Source organism: Dreissena polymorpha, chromosome 3 (assembly GCF_020536995.1).
Source record: "Dreissena polymorpha isolate Duluth1 chromosome 3, UMN_Dpol_1.0, whole genome shotgun sequence".
NCBI lineage: Eukaryota > Metazoa > Mollusca > Bivalvia > Myida > Dreissenidae > Dreissena > Dreissena polymorpha.
In genome coordinates, this window is record NC_068357.1 from 102,864,563 (window position 1) to 102,870,562 (window position 6,000).

A 6,000-nucleotide genomic window follows, 5' to 3' on the forward strand; every position below is an offset into this window, starting at 1 on the left:
CGTTTTCCTTCTGGAAATTGTGCTATTAATGCATAATATTATCAAAACATTTTTTTCACACGTAAAGCGTTGTAACAAATTAATCAACAATTCAAAACAAATATACCATAAGTATAAATGTTCCGTTAAATTCCCAAATGAGAATAAAAATTTATAATCCGAAACACACTTCCGATGTTTTAATGTTAACACGACGTTTACAAATGCTTTCAATATAGTCATCATGTATATTTCCCCGACAAAAGAGCGCGAAAATTATGCGGCAATGTACAAGGTCAAGGTATACGAGTGTGCAAGTATTGATTTTTTATACAAACTGTGTAGCGCAGAGAACATTGCAGTGAATTCTGTTGATTTCGGTTAAATGTTTCTTTGGTATTTTTAAAACAGTTATATCGCCAACAATTTGATATTTCTTTTAAAGTCAATTCAAATCAAACACGCCGTTTCCGTATCGTTACTGATAGAAGTAAAACATAATACCTTGACTTGTATAGTTTTTTTGTTGTGAGAGACCATCTGAGTAAACGCCGAAAAATATATCCAAACTGTTATTTTTTGTCAATGCCCTTTGATCCATTATCGCACTTAATTGTCAGCGCCATCCTGTTGTTTCTGTGATTGTCACATCTTTTCACAGTTTGAACACGTACAAAGAGTGCCAATTAGACACTTGAACAAACACTATCACCCGCTGGACAGTACACACTAAATAATCAAATGTTGAGGGGTTTTTGTTTTTGGCGTGAAAACCCAGAGAAATGCATGTACATTATACATTATCATAAATTTATTGAACTCTGCGAACGCTAAGTGCTACGTTGATATACTCGTGTTTTTTTTAAGCAAAACAAACACAATGTTTAACGGCTTTAACATATAGGCAATGATGTAATAACAACAAATTATTTACAACGATGTCATAATAACATGTACTTAAAAATAAAACAGTAATGTATTTCCGATTTCCGGCTTATCAAGCATTGTGAATGTATGTACAACGCTCAGAAAGTAACGCGAGTAACACGAGTTATCCGCATTGGAGCCTGAAACAGAAAATAAATAAGTATAGCATACATGTATTTTAGTCCAAATAATTAGATGTAATCTACCGATTACATTTAACCTTTAAATGAAAGTGTTACTTAAACAATTTCCCGTGTCTTAAGGCGCGTATATATTTTGCTAAACACTGTTAACAAAAGGGCTAGATCTACACGTTATAATTCTTAATGAAATGCAAAAATAAGTATTAACATAATTAATAACGTCAATTAACACACACGGTAAGATCAAAGTTTAAATGGAAAACTTATATCATATTTCTCGTAAATTACCAAATTATTAGTTTCGTCGAAATAAAATAGTAGAGTAACAAGGTATTTATAACCGACCAATGACGAAACACTATGCAACTTTCAATTCACACAGTGCTACGCTACATGTATATTGCAACAATATGGAATTTGAACAGTGGTAGTGTATTCGGGCCTGGAATATAATTGATTGTAAGTTTTAATAAACATTCTGCTAATTCAATTAGTTAAATAATGTTTACATGTTATGTTAAATAATTATTGCATGATCATTCTTCTGCGCTGTTATATTAATATGGAGCCGTTAAAGCTTCCGACATTACTTCATCACGTTCATGTCGGAACGGGAGTATTTTAGCTAATACGCCCATTGCATACAACAACTACAAAAGCTTTATTATTGCAATGTATAATGTAAGTGTATACATATATGTTACATGTACATGTAATGTAGTGTAACCCTTAATGTAAATCTCTTAAAAAGGTGAACCACGGTGGTTCGCGGTGATTTGCGATGATTCGCGCTGATTGCGTAACAGCTAGATACATCGCGCGACGGTCGCCGAGACATCACCCAAATTTTCTTGTCGCTCGGAATCACCGCAATTTGTCACGTTGCATCGATTGCGGTGATGCGAGAATCGCGGCAAAAATCACGGGTCGCGTAGTGTATTGATCATCTAAACGCTTTATTTACGTTTCCGACGTTATGTACTGTACAAATTTAAGTGCATACGTGTGCACATACTTATAACATCTACATGTAGTACACATGTATATGATTTTCTTTTGTACATGAACATTTAAAACGCGTGAATGACCCTCGCAGACAGGTGTTTACGGTGGTTGCGCAGCATCCGAGGTGATCACAGGTGATCCAATTAACGATATAATTAAGTAAAAAAAATACATTTTCATTAATCAATAACCTTCACAATCTTTAAATAGCTCTAATTTTATACAATCTGCTTGAAAAGATATAGAGAGCTAAATATAATATTCAATAAGCTGCGTCAACTATTTAAAGAGTAATTCTATTCAACGAATCTATCTTTCCATATGCGCTGGGAATGCTTGAAAACATTTGGAGTGTCGGAATTACCCACCATCGTATAAAATCGGAGGATAATTTCGACACCCCACAAATCATAGTTTAACAAACGATTTGCACTATTCAAACACAAATACAGGTCAAGTGAAACAAATTTTATACTAGAACTTGTACAAATACCAGAAATACAGCAAAATCCTGAAGGGACGTAATTGACAATTATGTAACCTCCCTTAGCGAAGCTCATAACGCTATAAAAATTCTCTAAGTAATACAATGTACGTATTTTAAATGACTCACTTACATGCAATTAGCGAGACGTTTGATAGAGAGATGTTATCTGGTGACGTCACAACACCAACTACGTCACATTTTACAACGAAATCATACGGGATGATGATGATTTAAGACTGGTCTGATAAATACTGTGAAAAGTGTCGAAATTAGACGACTGTCGAAATTACCCGACATTGCGCTAATTCACTGTTCTAACAAACTCGATTTCAATTTCATTTGAAAAATAATTGTTCCAAGTAAATTTCAGAAGTTCTGTAATATTCTAAAACGCTCTATATAACTATACACGTATCTTTAAACTGATTCCTCTAAGGCAATTATTAAGCAATTCTCAGTTTAACAATACAGGTGATAAATATTTCAGCATAATGTATTAAAGTGGGTGGGGTAACAACAACAAATCGTGGCCTGATATCATAATTACGATTTGCATTTTTGTCATTCAACGTGCGATATTCAGAATAATGTCACCATACCAAATAATCTGTTTTATATCAACTCTCCGAATGTGCTGGCAGAAACATGCATCTGACGGTGCAAACTATTGCAATATTGAGAATGGCGGTTTTATTTTAGCCGGCTAGCATTTAGTCGCCATTATGAATTGCTGTTCTAATCGTGGGATTTACCCGCTTAGTGTATATCTACACGGTATTTACCAGTGATTCAACCCTGGCGTATTGAATATACAGCAAATTCTATGCAATATCTCCATCAATACATCACAGTGTGTTACAGCATGTTTATTAATGATAAAGAATACTTATAAGCTATGTTTATAAATTGTAAGTTATGTAAATGGAAGAGCTGGATTTTAACGTCACGTGTTTTCATTATTTTCAAACTTCTCAATTTGTGAAAATGTGAGTCGCGGTTTTTAAAATGTATTGTATTTTTCCAAGGAGACAATTGTACACAAATACTACAGAATATAAGATAAGATTGATAAGATTTATATTGAGTCGACAAGACATATACAGACAAATATAAGCCATAATAATAGGCTTTTGAACCGACAATATAAACAAACGTGTATAAATGCAAAGACCTATAGAATACTATGTATTCTATAGGTCTTTGATAAATGTTACAGAATAAAATAGATAGAGGATATTTGTTGGATTCGGTGGATTATCGATAATTGATCATAGAAAATAATATTTTCTATAGAAAATAATATTCTCTATGATCACGAGTGAATTAAAAATCGATATTCCACCGAATCCAACAAATTTTCTTTTTATTTTATGCTTTTTTTTACCGTTTATTATATACATTGTTAAAGAGTTTAACTAAAGAATGTCGCTGGGATAATGACGTCATTTCGTCAAAAACATGAGGTCATTAAACAGTAAACAGTGAAAATTATCGATAATTTTCACTGCTTGAAACAGTGAAATTATCAGTTTTAATTCACTGATATTTCTCTTTAAACCAGCGGAAAGCATAAAATAAAGCAACATTAATTAAGCTAATAAATATGTTAGCATGCTGAAAATTATTTAAAAGATCATATAGTACTACATTCACTGGTCATTATACTATTTAAAATGTTTTACAGGAAACCGCTGATATGGATCTATACGTAGATCTAAAAACTGCAATAAAAATTAGCGAGCATAAAAACTGAGAAGAATAGAAACACAATATGTGTGACCGCTAAGAAAAAAAAGCGAAAAATAAAAGCGGTAAATAAACAATAAACAGCTGCGCCATGAGCGCATGATACGCCCGTCGTTCGCCAATGAAGTAGTAAGGTAATAAATAACCCTTTGAATCATTTTTTTACTTCAGTTTATTTGTATTTGAATACATGGTTTATTTTATAAGTACATGAGCATGGAGCGCCGTCTCCTTGACATTCATACCATATCTTTTTTTGAGTATATGTATGCATTTCTTTAGAGGATATGGAGTTGAAGTAAACCTGTTATAGATATTTTGACCAATAATAAAAGAGAAATGTAGATGGGTAAGTGGTAGTGTACAATCGGAATAGAAAAAAGCTCACCTTGTTCAATTTTTCAGGGATACTAAAAAAAAAAAAAAAATCCATCGAAGGATATTTGAGGTACAGTAGGACATTCAATGAAATCACGAAATTTTGACGAACAAAGTCCCATAACTCTGGAACGACAATTCAGAATTCCGTCAAAAACGAAAGGGGATCAGGGTTTATCAATATTAAGATTGTGTTGAAATTTGAAAAAAATCCATCGAAGGATATTTGAGCTACAGTAGGACATTCAATGAAATCACGAAATTTTGACGAACAAAGTCCCATAACCCTGGAACGACAATTCAGAATTCCGTCAAAAACGAAAGGGGATCAGGGTTTATCAATATTAAGATTGTGTTGAAATTTGAAAAAAATCCATCGAAGGATATTTGAGCTACAGTAGGACATTCAATGAAATCACGAAATTTTGACGAACAAAGTCCCATAACTCTGGAACGACAATTCAGAATTCCGTCAAAAACGAAAGGGGATCAGGGTTTATCAATATTAAGATTGTGTTAAAATTTGAAGAAAATCTGTCAAAGGATATTTGACGTAGCGTACGACATTAACAGACGGACGGACGGACGGACGGACAGACGGACGCGGGGTATACCATAATACGTCCCGTCATAGACGGGCGTATAAAAAGTACCCGGGAATTTTAACGCTTAATCGCCATTCGGTCGTTGTCGGCTTTTTTTTCGACGTTAGCTGTATACGCCAGCTTTTCACATTAGCCTGACCTTTGTTAGCGTCCAATAGAATTCAAATAAAACTTCCCGCGGCCAAGTACAGATGAATACACTTCATTGACTGCATTGGCTGATTTGATAATACCACTAGAACATTGGAAACATGTCCGCGTCTTTGTAACACTGTTTTACTGCGTGTTCAGCATGAAACAGTTTTACCTCTAATGAAAAGGCTTAATAGATAGAACAGTTTTACACTCAATCTCGACATCAATACAGTTTGTGCGTGCACCTTTTATTTTCAGAGGATTTTCAGCGCGAGAACGTTGTGTACTTAAAGGCCATGTTCTCATATTTAGTACTGACTTCCATATTCCTGTCAACATGTTATATGTAAAAGTATAAAGAGCAGTGGAAGCGATGCCTCACTTTAATGTATTGCATTTCAACCCGCGAGGTATAAGGGGTCAGTTCGCGGTTAGTGTGTTTGAATGTCAGAGTTTATATACAGGTCAGACCTTATGTGCTGTTCGGAGTTCGCGGTCAGTAACGTAATAGTTATATAATAAAGACGCTATAGCGTGAACTAGGTGAACTGGAATTTTCTTTACCACCAGAAAGATGTGAAATGAAGATATCCAG

General features: G+C 34.1%; 1 protein-coding gene and 1 long non-coding RNA gene across 4 annotated transcripts in view; one reads left to right on the forward strand and one right to left on the reverse strand.

Annotated features, from left to right (window-relative positions):
• Positions 1–3,279, reverse strand: part of LOC127872886 (poly [ADP-ribose] polymerase tankyrase-like) — a 255,395-nt gene extending 252,116 nt beyond the window's left edge. For all 3 annotated transcript variants that reach the window (XM_052416370.1, XM_052416369.1, XM_052416368.1), the window contains exon 1: positions 3,141–3,279. The gene's annotated coding sequence lies outside the window, so the exon portion shown is untranslated. The remainder of the gene's footprint in view (positions 1–3,140) is intronic.
• A 1,311-nt stretch (positions 3,280–4,590) lies between these two features.
• Positions 4,591–5,300, forward strand: LOC127872946 (uncharacterized). Its single transcript, XR_008045851.1, has 2 exons — positions 4,591–4,735; positions 5,058–5,300. It is a non-coding gene; the product is annotated as an uncharacterized LOC127872946 (long non-coding RNA).
• Positions 5,301–6,000: the final 700 nt, after the last annotated feature.